Source organism: Protopterus annectens, chromosome 5.part1, assembly GCF_019279795.1.
Source record: "Protopterus annectens isolate FY-2018-M chromosome 5.part1, PAN1.0, whole genome shotgun sequence".
In the NCBI taxonomy this organism is placed as follows: domain Eukaryota; kingdom Metazoa; phylum Chordata; order Ceratodontiformes; family Protopteridae; genus Protopterus; species Protopterus annectens.
The window spans coordinates 560,705,149-560,721,130 of NC_056736.1; the positions used below are offsets into that span (position 1 = coordinate 560,705,149).

General features: G+C 42.5%; 1 protein-coding gene across 1 annotated transcript in view; it reads right to left on the reverse strand.

Moving 5' to 3' along the window:
• Positions 1-15,982, reverse strand: part of LOC122803530 (ADP-ribosylation factor-like protein 13B) — an 817,640-nt gene that overhangs the window by 370,007 nt on the left and 431,651 nt on the right. The gene's annotated exons all lie outside the window — the stretch shown is intronic.

Sequence of the window (15,982 nt, forward strand, 5' to 3'; positions counted from 1 at the left end):
CAGTATGCAAAATAAATTTTACCTACTTTAACTCTGGGTACAGAAACATCAGTCTGACGTTTCTGCCATTTTTGAATCTTAATAGAAAACTTAGGATATATTACACATATATTCACTGTATCTTGCTTCCAAGTTTTTCATAGTACTAGGCCAAGAATAAGAGATGTTTAGCATGTTATTTTATTCAACAGCCACAAACGACCACCAAGCACCTTCACCACTTCCCACCTAATAGGTTTAATTCAGCAGATTATACTGCTCTATAAAAATCACGAGCTAATAATATTCCATTTATAATTTTTTTTTCACTACTAACATTCTCTTTTCTGCTTTTATATAATTATTTACACTAGGATCATTCCTATCTTCCCAGTCCCTTCAAGGCATTCAAAGTACCTGATCTTCATTCTTGTAAAACAACTTATGCTTAAATTGGAAAGTGATGCAGAGCAACCTTCTTAACCCCTAGGCCACAATCTGCTCCTTTATGCACTCTAAAAGGGTTGTCAGCTGTACACCTTAATAGTGACAGTATACAAAATAAATTTTACCTACTTAAACTCCAAATACAGAAACATCACTCTGATGTTTCTGCCACCTTTGAATCTTAATAGAAAACTATGGAAATATTACACATATATTCACTGCATCTTGCTTCCAATCTTTTCATAGTACCAGGTCAGGGGTCTATACTAGAAGCACGAAACTGCTTTTGAGCGAACACGTAAAGAGCAACACATATTCATCAAACCGCATTTAAGTGATTCGATGAATATGTCACAGGGCAAGGAGGTTGTCGGCCAACTACATGGAGTTGCCCTTTCCTTCGCTATAGTGCAATCTTGGAGTTTGTATATTTAGTTGGGGGGGTGGGGGCACAGCCCCCCATGTTGGGGGGTGTGGGGGATGAAGCCCCCCACCTGATAAAGTTTTTCAATTTTTATTTTTTCCAAATGGCCTAGTGATTTTTTTCACTAGGAAAAAATTTGATTATGTGGCCATTCACTATTTACAGGTTTTGCATATTATGTGTCGACTTTTATGTAGTCGTACATATGCGCTTTCATTATTTTTGATATAGACCCCCAGGTCAGGAATAAGACATGTTTAGCATGTCATTTTATTCGACATCCACAAGCTACCATCAAGCACCTTTACTACATTCTCATCTAATAGGTTTAATTCACAGCCAGACTGGTTCATTTGGTCCTGTTTAATTTAAAGACATTTAAACCTTACTACAGGGACTATTTATAACTTTTTCCTTTCTACAGCATCTGTGGTTAACAGCATCTTGTAATCCATGCCCCCTTACATAACTCGGCTTAACTCCAATATACTTGGTAACCTCAATGTTCACTGGAATCAACATTCCAGTAGGCTAGTAGATGATGAACTCATTTTTCCCTAATCAGCAGATCACCACCCCTACATAACCAAATCTGTGCTGCCAATCTCTTTATATCAGAATGAGCTCTGACCACGACCCATGTCCTTCTTCTCCTGCTTAGTGAGTGTTGTACAAGTATGGATTTGTTTTTCCATTAAAACTCCTGTCCGTGGAGAGTACAATTCCTTGTTAGTCCTTCATGTGAAGCTATAAGCAGTCTCACTGTTCAGTAAACTAGTAAACAAAAATAGACATTATGTCCTGTTCATAAAGTTATCCAAATGTGGATGCTGTGTAATTACTAAATAGGATAAGAGTGCTTGGCTTTTCAAAAATCACAGAAGATATCTGTTCACTGGTATGTACAGCTCCTAAAAAAACTAAAATTACATACTTGTCATAATAATACCACCATGTTGTCTGTTTCCATCTGGGTTAACCTGTGGGTTATCATATCCAACAAAGATCTGATGAAGGCCAGCTTCCAAGACTTCAGCTTGATGAGCATCTGCCTCCTCTATCCATAACCCACTGCTCCACCAGAACTACATCAGGTCTAGTTTGCCCCCTCTTTCTATTTAAACTTAGCCCCAAATGGAGAAAAGCCAAAAAGCTAAGGAACCCAGTGAAAGAGGGGGAATTAGTCTCCTTGGGTTGGTCATCTTTGGAATAAAAGGATAGCTAAAAAGGAGCGGTCAGGTTGGGGGGGGGGGGGTTGAACCAGAAGGCAACAGATGACATGGATCTATCGTTATGATAAGTACATAACTTTCGTACCCAATGTTGTCTTTTCCATCTGGGTTCAACCTGTTGGGCAGAGTTCCCAGCCATGTGACACCCCAGGGTGGTCTCATGGAAGGATATTGTTTAACAAAGTGAAATCAAATAAAGCTCTAGACCTTGACTGGATATCTAATTTGTACTAGGAAACAAAAGTGTGATGCTTCACCCAGGTTGCAGCTGCACAAATGTAATCCAAAGCAACTTTAGGAAAAAACTGCAGAAGTAGCCATAGCTCTGGTAGAATGACCTTTGGGTTTGTGACACAAAGAATTTCCTTTTAGACCATACCCAAAGGAAATACAATCAAAAAGCCATTTGGACAGAGTGACCGTAGATACAGGAGCACCCAACTGAGACTTGGAAAATGAGACAAACAAGTGATTAGACTTTTTAAAGGACTTTGTCCTATCCAAATAGAACCTTAACTGCCGATGGACATCAAGACAATGCAACAGATTTTCACCCCAGTCAGAAAACTGGGAAAAAGGGCTGGCAGATAAATGGACTGATTCAAATTATTCTCTGACACCATCTTAGGCAGAAAGGCAGGATCTGCTCTAAAGGACACTCTGTCTCGGTGAAAGATTAAATAAGGAGGAACATCAGAGAAGGTCTGCAGCTCTGACACATGCTTGGCAGAAGTGATGACCACCAAGAGCAATGTCTTTCATGACAACAATTTCAAATCAATACTAGAAGAGGGGTCAAAAGGAGGTGAGGCCAGCATTTGGGGCATAAAAGGCAAGTCCCAAGGTTGAACGGGATCTTGGCAGGAGGACAAAGTAAAAGGGTTCCTTTACGAAAGGCCTTCAAGATCTTAAGGGCAGCCAATTGCGCATTATCCCTAGCAATGTGAAAATTGGCTATAGCTACCAATTGCACTTTAATGTTCAAGTAACTAGACCCAGAATTAAACAAACATGCAAGAAATTCCAAGATAGCCTCCAAAGGTGCTGAAAAAAGGATCCAAGCCCTGATGGAAAACCAACAAGACAAAAAGCGTTTACTAGCTAGCACACATCGTATGAGTAGACATCTTCTGAGAAGAAGTTAAGATATGAACAACTCTGTCGGGAAGCTTGGGATTGATTCCTGGTCATCAAAGGAATTGGAGAAACCAAGCAGTTATCTTGAGCGTTTGAAGGTGGGTGGATCCAGACCCACTGTTTGAGAACTGAGTCCCGGAATCAGATCAAGGACCCAAGGAGGGTACCTCAGGAGACGCGACAGGAAGGGAAACCAAACCTGGTGAGGACAAAAGGGAACAATAAGGACTACAGTTGCTCTGCAACAGGCCACTTTCTGACGAAATTTTATAATCAATGGGGTCAGAGGATATGCATGCAGAAGACCAAGGGGCCAAGCAGACAGGAGAGCATCCCAAGGAGACTGAGCCTGAGAAGGGACTAAGGCAAAATAGCTGCTACACTTAGTGTTGAACGGAGAAGCTAACAGGTCACAAAAGAGAGTGCCTTACTGCTGAAAAATCCAAGCAGCAACCCTTGGATTCAGTGACTAATGTTCCTGCTCAAACTGTCTGCTGAGATGCTAGTTTTCCCAACTTCCAAGCTGGCTGCAAACTGAGAATAGCTTAAATGTAGCTATCCAGTATGAAAACAGAAACTCAACAAAAAAGACCAGTGAACTTTTATTTCTGGGTAAATTTCAGTAACTGGCTAGTAAGTGCACTGCCTGACTGCACAAGAAGAGACGTTTCAAAAATAATAGAATTAGAGGAAACAGCAAGTAGGGAAAACCTGAGACTTTCTGCTGTATGAGAGAAGCTGGAAGGAACAGACTGTATTAATTTTACGAAAGTACAAATAAGCAACTGTACCGATATTCCAAAGCAGGTGTTCTTAATTGAAAGGACACAGTGTGTGTATGCTTCAAACCTGGACATGAAAAAGCAACCTAGACCTTTAATAGTAAAAATCCAATCCTACCAGCAGAAGGAGTTGATTCCAACAAAACTATGACAGAAGAACAAAGTACTAAAATTAGGAGACAGTAGTGTGTTTGTGGAGAATGATTACTCCTTGTACAACAGGCAGAAGAGGAGTATATTTATTCCACTATTCAGGGAATATTGAGAAGTAGGTGTGAAATTCAAACTGTTGTACCCAACTATCTTCAAAATATTATTTCCTGGAGGGACAAAAATCATTTTTGACACAGTACATGCTAAGGAGGAAACACGAAGGTTTGTCCATCAGAAAGAGAGCTGTGAAACAGAAGGATATTCTGCTTCTTGTTCATCTGGTAATAAAGAACACAGAGAGACTGTGCTAGTGAAACCCTTTTTAATAGTTCAACGGAAAATGCTTGAGAGAAGGAAAAAAGCACAAGAGCTGACTAGAAGAGTCAAGAGTACATTGGAAATGAAGCAGAGACAGGATTTGGAAGATGGAGATGAACAGGAATAAAACCAGTAACTGGTAAACTGAGAAATGTGGGATTACAATTAATGATTATATTTGTGAAACATGACAGAACAAGAAAATTTGGAAATATTGGACTTTTTTTACTTTGTTAAACTTGTAGGGGACTCTAAAGCATAAGTCCTACCTCATGTCATTAATGTTTGGAAAAATACGTAGGAGAGGAGAAGAGGAGGGAGAAAGTTAACTGTAAGTAAAACAAAACTTTTTACTTCAAAGTGATGTTTTTTCAGTGCATGATTTTCTTTGCATGGTATAAAGTAAAGTTTTCTCAGTCATCTTTAAGTGTAATGGAGATACTAATGTAAACTGGTGCTCAGTTTTTTTTCTCCCCTCTTCTCTCTTTCCCCTTGTTCAATTTTATGAAATGCAGGCACTGCAATGTAAAACATGAAGAAATGTCTGGTCAAAACAGCATGACAAAAGAAAAACTGATGTACATTTTTTTCATTCTTGCATAGGGGAATGACTGAATTAAAGCTCTTAGTTTGATCTAGTAACAAGTTTTAAGAGAAAACAAGTCAATGAAAAAAAAAAATAAATAACATAAAGCTTTTTTCTAGAAAGAAATGCATGCTTAGTAGCAAGTCTGTATCTGGTTCTCATGTTCCCATGGAGACAATCTGATAAAGAGAAATGGCTAGGATATGATGTTTTCTGAACGTATTCAAGCGGTTTCCCAGCCTGGAGAGCTATAAAGGTAAGACAAAACCAGACAGCACTTAGTAGAAAAACAGGCTGTAAGATGCCTCTTTACATGGATAACCTTTTTTGTAGGTTAGCCCATGTCTATGAATGTGGCTGTCAGTTTGGGACACCTGCTCCTATTAGGAGGGCAAAACTTCAATATTTGAAAATGTACATAGTTTTGTGTGTTAATGTTAAGTTAATAGGCTTTAGGGAGGTATTGTGGTGTGGTTTTTTTTCAGGGCTTTCAATAAAATAAAGTGTTATAAGATGTGACACGGGCTCAAACGGTTATGACAAGAAACGACTGTATAAAAGATCAACCTGCCAAACAGCGTATGCAAGTAACACAAAAGCTGAAACTAGATACTTAACAAAAAGCTAAAGCTGTTACACATAAAAGGTGGGAATGATAGCTTTTTAACACAATAATGCTTTCTCTAATGTCTTTAAATGTCAATTGTCTCACAGAAAAATAGAAAAAAAATAAAGAGTAATGAACTATATTAAAAATGTAGAGTACAAACAGTTATGCTACAAGAGGCACACTTGGAAAGAACTGAACATGTGAGTTTGATAAAGAAAGGTTTTCAGGGTGGTTATTCAGTGGATACCTGAAGCAAAGAAAAAGAGGAGTACTTATATTAATTGCAAAAGGAGCTCCACTAGTGAAAGAAAAGAATGCAAACGATAATAATTGTAGATTTGTAGTACTGTCAAGGGATGAGGATTACATTGGCATGTATTTACATTCCACCTAAAACTACTAAAAAAAGAAGTTATGTTCTTACCATAACGTTCCATGTGAATTGTTCATCTCGCCTTTGTTCTTACACACACGGGTTCGAGTTGGCCACATCACCAGCTTTGCATCTTCGAGAAAGCTCGAGGCACAGTGCTATCCCATGATCCTCCGGTGTCAACCCTCAGATCTAGTTTGCTAACACTCGAAGAATTTTACTAGTTTCTGCGCCCTAGTGCACAGGAAAGCTACTACACTGTCTAATACTTTATCATAAAGTAGAGGAGAAAAGATGCCATACCTGAAGTACAGTAGGAAGCTCAAGAACACCCACATGTAGAGAAGACCGAACTGAGCTCAAGACATGCCCATTCTCCTAGGCCACAGGATGGTGGATAGAGGGGGGGAATGTAAGAACAAAGGTGAGATGAACAATTCACATGGAACGTTATGGTAAGAACATAACTTCTTTATGTGAAATTGTTCGATCTCGCCGTTTGTTCTTACACACACGGGTAGTGTCCCTAGCTCCTTTATCCTGGGTGCCTCAAGGGAGAACATTCCTGAGAACAGTGGAACCAAATGTAGCCCTGTCTCTGGAGTTTTTATCTAATTTGTAGTGGGTGATAAAGGCATGTGGTTTCGCCCAGGTTGCCACCGCACAAATGGTATCTAATGGTAAGTGAGCGGCATGGGCCAAGGAAGTAGCAACTGCCCTTGTAGAATGAGCTCTAGGATTAAAGGGGAGCTGTTGTTTAGATTCTGATTATACGAAATTTATACAATCCGATAGCCATTTGGATAAAGTAACTTTCGCTATTGCTTGTCCCTTTTTTTGGTCAGCATAAGATACAAATAGTTGGTCTGATTTTCTGTATTCCTTAGTCCTGTCTAAGTAAAATCTTAGCTGCCTGTGGACATCCAACTTGTGCAGCATGTATTCCAGCTTATTAGAGTGATTTTTAAATAAGGTAGGTAGTTCAATGGATTGATTAATGTTTTGAACTGAACAAATCTTTGGAAGGAAGGATGGATTGGTGTGCAATGTAACTCTGTCTGGGTGAAAAATCATATATGGGGGCCGGACAGACAAAGCCTGCAACTCTGAAATTCTCCGAGCGGAAGTGATGGCAACCAGAAAGAACGTCTTCCATGATAAAAATTTGAGAAGAGTTGTGGCGGCTGGTTCGAATGGGGGCAGCATGAGCTGTGATAACATCAGGTTAAGATTCCATGGGGCGACTGGATCACGGAAAGGAGGACGTAGGTGAAAGGTACCTATCATAAAGGCTTTGCAAAGTCTGTGGGACATGAGAGAATTATCTCCTAGACCAGTATGAAAATTGGATATAGCCGCCAGCTGTACTCTTATCGTGGAAGTGGAAGCTCCTTCCTGAAAGAGTGTGGAAAGAAACTCTTAATATCTTGTGTACTGGAGCCCCTGATGGATCTATACCCTGTTGTGAGGCCCAGTATGCAAAACGCTTCCATTTGCTATTGTATAACTTCCTCGTGGATAGCTTATGGGAAGATACAATGATCTGCTGAAATGAAGGGGACAGCAAGTTTGACCTGGCTAAGACGGGAAGCGGAGCAGCCAAGCTGTCAGTTTGAGGGACTTGAGAGATGTGTGGAGAACTCCCGACGAGTGCGTCAACAGGTCTGGCACTGGGTCCAGAATCCAGGGTTCGTCCACCTGATGAGTTTGAAGAAAGGGAAACCAGATTTGTCGGGGACAGAATGGGGCTATCAGAATTATGGTCCTTTCCAGACGTTTGGCTTTCTGCAAGAACTTGGGGGTTAACGGGACAGGGGGAAAAGCGTGTACCAGTGCGTCCCTGGGGATGCCCCCGGAGGGGGTAGTAGGGCAAAGTAGCTTCTGCATTTGGCATTCAATGGGGATGCAAATAGGTCGCAGCAAGGCTGGCCCCATCTGCGGAAAATCATTTCCGCTACTTGAGGTTTGAGGGACCACTCGTGGGGCAACAGGATGGCTCTGCTCAACCTGTCCGCAATCACGTTGGATGTCCCCGGGATGTGCGTTGCTATCAGAAAGCATCCGGTGGACACAGCCCATTGCCAAATCCTGAGGGCATCTCTGCACAATGGATAGGACCTCGTTCCCCCTTGTTTGTTTAAGTACCAGACTACTGACATGTCTGTCTGAACTGTCACCGTTCCCAGAGGCAAAGATTTGTGAAAGTGCTGCAGCACTAGAAACACTGCCCTCAGGTCTAGGACATTGATGTGCAGATTGTATTCCAAATTAGACCATTGACCTTGGACTGTTCTTCCCTGAAAAAGCCCCCCCCCCATCCTATCAGGGAAGCGTCCATGGTCACAGTTGCTGTAGGACTGGGTAATACGAACGGTCAGCCTGTTATTAGATCCTGACTCTGCATCCACCAAAGGAGGTCTCGTTTGCAAGAGTCTGTGATTAGGATTTGGTGAGACAGTGGGAGCTGTCGGTAAGACCACTGGGCGAAGAGCATCCAGTGAAGAATCCTCATATGCATTCTGCATAGGGGAACTACAATAAAGGTGGCTGCCATCATTCCTAGGACTCGTAGGATTTGTCGTGCAGGGACTTTCCTGCTCCAAAGAAGGATAGTAATTTGAGTTCTGAGGGCTGATACCCTTAATGGGGGGAGATTGACTCGAGCAAGGGTAGTGTCCAAATCTGCCCCTATAAATGAGATACGCTGTGAGGACGATAGTGCAGACTTTCCAAAATTGATTGTTATGCCTAGAGAGGAGCAAAGGTTGATGATGTAATCCCTGGCTTACACAAGGCGATACTCGGTGGTGGCAGAGAGGAGCCCGTCGTCTAGGTAAGGAAACACCCGGAATCCCATCTGTCTCAAGTGAGACGCTACTACTGCCATGCATTTGGTGAACACCCTGGGGGCTGTGGTGAGACCAAAGGGCAGAGCACGAAACTGGTAGTGACTGACTCCCAGCCGGAAGCGCAGATGATCTCTGGACGCTCTGGCCATCTTGATATGGTAGTACACATCCTTGAGATCTAAAGAGCACATCCAGTCGCCCTCCTGTAGGAAAGGAAGTATCGACTGAAGCGTGACCATCCGGAACTTTGCCTTCTCCACGAAGGTGTTGAGCTTGCTGAGATCCAAAATCGGTCTCCAGTCCCGTTTTCTTCAGAACTAAAAAGAACCTTGAGTAAGTTCCAGATCCTATTTGGTCCGCCGGGACTGGTTGGATGACTCTGTTTTCGAGCAGCCTTTCTATCTCTATGACTGCCTGGTCTCGCAGACTGGGTGGAACATCTGGGAGTTTTTGGGGGCGGGAGTTGTTTTTATAAAGGGAATATTGTAGTCTCTGGTAACTATGCTTTTTACCCAGGAATCTGATGTGAGATTTAGCAAGGCCTCCGGGTATAAAGCTAAGCAACGCCCGACTGCCTCCAGAGTAGGACAGTCGGGCCTGCACTCAGGAGTGCTGAAAGGGTTTCCCAGAGAAGGTCTCCCTGTCGTCCTGATTTTGTGGACCCCCTCTGCCACCTGGGCGGCGTCTTCCATTTCTTGCCCCTCCTCTGCCTCTGGAGGGGTATCACTATGAGTGGGCTGAAAGGATCCCTGAGTCTTTCGGAACCACATTTTTCCGCCTCTATTCCCTTTGGGGTATGGTCTGGATGGGGTGGAAAAACGGACCCCTACGGCAGACAGGGTCTTCCCTTCTTGCTCGCACCTAGTGAAGGTCTCCTTTACTTTAGGGCCAAACAAGGAAGCACCAAAGGGGGTGTTTGTAAAGGAAGACTTGAAAGATTCCGCAAAGGAGCATAGGCGCAACCAGGACTGCCTCCTCAGAGCAATCGCTGAAGCTGCCGCCCTACTCGATCCTTCGACTGCGTATGAAATTAGCCTCATGGACAAGTTTACTATGGAGTTGAGGGTATTAAGCTGTGCTGTCACTTTTTCGGAGACAGCAGCATCTGTGTTACCCTGGAGAGTATCTCCGAGTTCCTTACGGAGATCTCTCTGTAGACGCGTGAAATGCGTGAGGTAGTTGAGCGATCTCATGGAGAATGTCGCAGAACTAAATACACACTTCCCATACCTGTCCATCGCCCTAGAATCCTTATTAGAAGGATGGACAGAGGAGGATGATTCAGACATTTCCTTTTTAGTGGCTGCTGCCACCACCATAGTATCCACGGGAACTCCTTTTGTAAGGTAACTCTTGTCCTGAGGGGCCGTGATGTATTTTTTAGGTCTACGGGGGACCGGTTCCACTGTATCAGGTGATTCCCAAGCTCTACGAGCTATAAGATCCATAAGCTCGTCAAACGGATGGGTCACCCAGGAGGTAGAAGGTTGAGCCCCAAATGCCTTCAGCAGAACCGATTCGTCTGCAGAAGGGGTAAGGGATTGCCAATCTCCCCTCTGTTTCAAGATTTCTAAAATGTCAGCAAAAGAGACATCTTCCGAGGGGGACCGTGGGGACCCTTCTGCTTCATCTAAATCAGTATCCGATGCTAGAAATTCCTGTGGGGAATCTATGTACCTCCTCTTGCACAATCTTTTCCTTGGTACATCCTCAGCGGGGGCTTCTGGGGATGCCTCCGAGGAAGTAGGGCCGCCCTCTGGGGCTTGCTGAGGCATTGGGTCTCGACGTTTAGCAGGGACCGAAGGTACAGAAGCAGAACCAGGACCCTTTGGGGAAGGAGAAGAAGATGTCGATGATGTAAGTGTCTGTTCAGACAAGACCTTCCTCATGATGTCGAAGGCACCGGTGCCCCGGTCCGAGGGCGGCATCGGTTCCGAAGAAGCCGATAGCCTCCCAGGAACCGGAGCCACGGGCTCCAACTCTGAGGACGGAACCGAACTGATCTGAGCCAAGGCCCCGAGGGGAAGAGTCGGAACCGAAAGTTCGGTTCGACTGTCCCCCACGGAACCAAGGAAAGACCGTCGGCTCCGAGACCCCCCGGCTAGCTCCGAGGGTGTCGAGGTTAAAGATGTCGATAGCACAACTGGAGGCTTCGGCACCAAGGGCTCTACACTCATCGGCTCTTCGATTCCTGGCTCCAAGGACTCGAGAGGTCACGGAGGAGGATTGGTCGTAGGGGTAGGAAGGGTCTCGAGTTTCGATACCAACTGGGATGAAACTTCGATGAGTTTGGACACAGCTGAGTTCTCCATTAGCTTCTGTACCACTCGTTCGACGTCAGAATCGGAAAGCGGCCTCGAAGAACGGGTCGAAGGGGCCGAAGCCGTCACCGAGCGAAGGATTGAAGGCGGTGGTAACTCCGATACCGGCTCCAACACGGTAGTCTCGATCAGAGACAAGGACTCGACGCCCGACCCCGAGGGCTTTGGAGCCGGCGTCCGAATCTGAAAAGAGGTGCTCGGAGTCGAGGACTTAGGCTCCGACACTCTTGAAGACTTCGACCCCTTCGAAGACTTGGACACTTGTTCGGTCTTGTCCAGGGCCTCCTGAAATTCGGGTTTAAGCAACCCTCTGTCAACCAACTTCCTGCATCTTTCCAGCATGACCCTCCCACTGAAGGAATGACATATGGAGCAGTCTTCCTGCAAGTGGAGAGGGCCAAGACAGTAGATGCAGGAGGAATGGTTATCAGTAATGGACATCTTTTGTCCACACTGGCATCTCTTGAAGCCTGATTTGGCTTTCTCAGACATTTTAACAGTAACGAGAAATATATATATATATATATATATATATATATATATATATATATATATATATATATATATATAAACACAGCACACATATATGGAAACACACAATATATATATATATATATATATATATATATATATATACAAACAGTATCTAACTATGTTATAAGAAAAAGGTTAAGGTAAAACTACAATAAAATATAAAATTTACTGTCAATCCTGACAGAAAAATCCAAGGCCTTAACTAAGTAAATACTAAACTATTTTTTTTATATCTAATAGAAAAAAGCACACTCTGTTAACTACACCTACACTACTATACTACTTGTAAAACTATTCTAATCACTAATTTAAACTACAAATTCAAAGAAGATGAAAAATATACTGGCCCGAGCCTCTCAGTGATGCGATCTGCTGCTAGCGGCAAACTAGATCTGAGGGTTGACACCGGAGGATCATGGGATAGCACTGTGCCTCGAGCTTTCTCGAAGATGCGAAGCTGGTGATGTGGCCGACTCTGAGCCGAACCCGTGTGTGTAAGAACAAACGGCGAGATCGAACAATTTCACATTGGAGTTTAAGAAAATTCTGGAGAAATAATCAGCTTTCAGCAAGGAATATTACTTATAGGTGAAGATAGCAATTTGATTTGCTGCAGTGAAGATGTATCTGGGAGGCCCAAAAGGGAAAATATAACAATGGAGGGTAGATTTTTGAAGAGATTTATGAAAATATTTGTCATGGAAGATGTGACTTCATTACTAGAAGTTCAGAGTGAATTTACATATTACTCCCCAATATATAAAAATTGGGCTACGCTAGACAGAATTTATATTTCGCAGGAACATGTGCACTTAATTGAAAGTCTTGATATGCACCCAATAACTATTTCAGATCATGTGCCAATAATAACTAAAATAAAAACACAGGGTAATGAAATAAAATGAGACACTGGCTCTTCCCCACCTATCTGGTGAAAAGAGAGGAATTTAAGGAATGGGTAGTGATAAAAATTTAAGAGCTACTGCTGAAGACAGAGATTTCTTCTGAAAATATAGCTAGGGAGTGGGATAAAACTAAAGTGGAGTTTAAAAATAGGGTGGACATAAAAGAAAGGGAGACATGATTAAGAAGAACAAGAATTATTTAAAGGGACTAACAAATGTTAAAGTACTGCAGAATAGGAGGAATATCACAGAACAAGAGGAGGAGCAACTACAGAATGCTAAACAGAAAATAAGGGATTACCGTGATAATATGCATATGTTTAGAAAGATTGCTGTTAAACAAAAGTTTTTGATAATAACTCTACAGTACCAAAACTTTTAGCATAACGACTCAAGCAACAGAAAGGAAAAAAGTTTGTAGCCAAGAGGAAGCCTAAAACAAGTAAGATAACAAGAGATCCTGTAGAGGTATTAGAAATATTTTGGAAATTATATGAATGTCTGTATAAAGCAGAGAAATATGGAAATCAAGAAACAGTACAAATGGAAATGATTATATAAGAATTAAATAGCCAAGGTTAGAGGCAGATGAGGCTCAATTACTAATAGTTAAGATAAGAGGAGATGAGATAAAAATGGTGTTCTATAACCAATCCACAGGAAAGTCTCCAGGAATAGATGGTATTCCAGTGGAAGTTTGAAAGCTAGAAGGAAAAACATGATAAAGATCTGGAAGGTTCTGTTTAACATTTTTTAAGAGAAGAAGAAGTACCAACATTCTGGAAGAAAGCAGTGGTAGCTGTAATACCGAAATAAGGTAAAGACTTTTCCGATCCAACTTCACAGAGGCCCATTTCAATATTAGTTCATAATTATAAAGTGTTTATGTCTATAATGGCTAGAAGACTGCAAAACAGATGCCAACACCGATAGATCTGGATCAACGTAGTTTTGTGGAGGGGAGGCAAACATTTGACAACATTAACAGAACACAGATGATCCAGAGGGAAGCAGAATGCAAGAAAATACCACTGTTGCTGGTGGGTCTTGGTGCAGAAAAAGCATTTGACAAATTAAGCTGGCATTTTATGAGCAGGGCAATGGAAGCATTTGCATTCCCTGAAGAAATTATAAAAAGAAGTTATGTTTTACCATAAAGTTCCATCTGTGTTGTCGATCTTCACATATCCTTGACAGTAAGTTCGGTTCCGAACCTCGGAACCCACTTGGCCGTTATTCCAGCTCGTGCCTTCCAAAAACTCTCAAGCTCAATTCTACAAGTAATGCTCCTCGTCAAATTACCTCAGATTGGGTTTGCATAAAACAAAGTCACAGATAACCATCATATATAGAGGAAAAGAAGACCGACCTTATCTCAATCTAGTGAAGAGGACCCATGTCCCAGAGGAATTCCGATTCACCATAAAACTTATGGAACGGGGGAAGGAGGGTGGGTATGTCAAGGATATGTGAAGTTCAACAACACAGATGGAATGTTATGGGAAGACATAACTTTTTTATCTGATGTTGTCAATCTTCACATATTCCTTGACAGTGGGACAGAATCCCTAGCCACCTGAATCTTGGGAGGTTTCACGGAAGTACATTCCCGAGGACCACTGAGCCGAAAGAAGCCTTTCCCCCAGAGACCACATCTAATTTGTAGTGAGTAATAAAGGTATGTGGAGAAGCCCATGTAGTCTCTGCACAAATATCATCTAAGGAGACCCTAGAGTGAAAAACTGCAGATGTGGCTACTCCTCTGGTGGAGTGTGCCTTAACAAGTCTTTGTACCGGTATATCACTGTTGTTATAGATAAAGGTAATGCAGTCCTTTAGCCACTTACCCAGAGTAACTTTGGAAACCGATCTCCCTTTTGTCAATGGAGAAAAGGAAACAAACAATTGCTCATATTTTCTGAATTCTTTCGTCCTGTGTAAATAAAAATTGAGTTGTCTATAGACATCCAATAAATGCAGGTAATACTTGCCTTTGTTAGAGAAATTTGGGCAGAAGGCCCGAAGTTGGATAGTCTGGTTCAGACTGGCTTCGGAAACTAGTTTAGGCAGAAATAAGAAGTTATGTACCTACCATAACGTTCCATGTTAGTTGTCTTCTCGCCTTCATTCTTGCTGGTTGGGTTCGGAGCCGATCCTCGGCTCCGACTCGGCCATCTTCAAAAGCTCGAGAGCTGCTTACTGGCTCGAGGCCCCCCTATATCCCATGATGCCTGGCGCTAGATACCCAGATCTTGTTTGGTAAACCTAACTACAGACATAATAATAACAATTATAATAATACAGTAAACTGTAGTAGGATACATGAACCTACTGGAGAGACTGATAGTCAGAAGTTATAGGCAGAGAAGACTCAGCCAGTGATAAAAAAACATAAAGAACTCTTCTCGGTCTACTAGGATAGGGGGATGGAGGGTGGGACGCAAGAAAGAAGGCGAGAAGAAGACAACTAACATGGAACGTTATGGTAGGTACATAACTTCTTAATGTTAAGTTGTCTATCTCACCTTCATTCTTGCTGGTTGTGACAGCGTCCCTAGCACCTCAATCCTGGGTGGCTCATCGGAACAGACTCTTCAGAACAGTGGAACCAAAATCAGCTCTGCTCCTGGAGGCCACATCCAGCTTATAATGTGAAATGAAGGTATGTGGATTAGCCCATGTAGCTGCTGCACAAATAGTTTCCATTGGCAATCTGGCCTGAAAAGCCACTGAAGTAGCTAGAGCTCTGGTGGAGTGACCTTTTGGTTTAGCAGGAAGCTCTTTATTCCTTAACTGATATATAAATGTAATAATAGATGTCAACCACCTAGATAAGGTTACTTTCAACACCGGTATACCTTGTTTACCCTCAGCATAGGACAGGAACAACTGGTCTGATTTTCTGATTTGCTTGGTTCTATGCAAGTAAAAGCGTAATTGTCTATGAACGTCCAACTGATGTAACTTGTATTCTGCCTTGTTGGAATAATTTGGAAAAAACACAGGTAGGTCAATGGACTGATTCAAATTATTATCAGAAGTAACCTTTGGAAGAAAGGAAGGGTTAGTCCGAAGATAAACTCTATCCTCGTGAAAAACTAGGTAAGGAGGATGAACGCAAAGAGCCTGAAGTTCAGAAACTCTTCTAGCCGATGTAACTGCAACCAGAAGAAGGGTTTTCCAAGAAAGAAACTTCAAGGAACAAGAAGCTGCCGGTTCAAAGGGGGGCAGTATCAGGGAAGCTAAAATCAAATTTAGATCCCACGGAGGTGGGGGATCTCTTACTGGGGGCCTGAGTAGAGTGGTCTCTTTAAGAAAGGCTTTACAAAGCT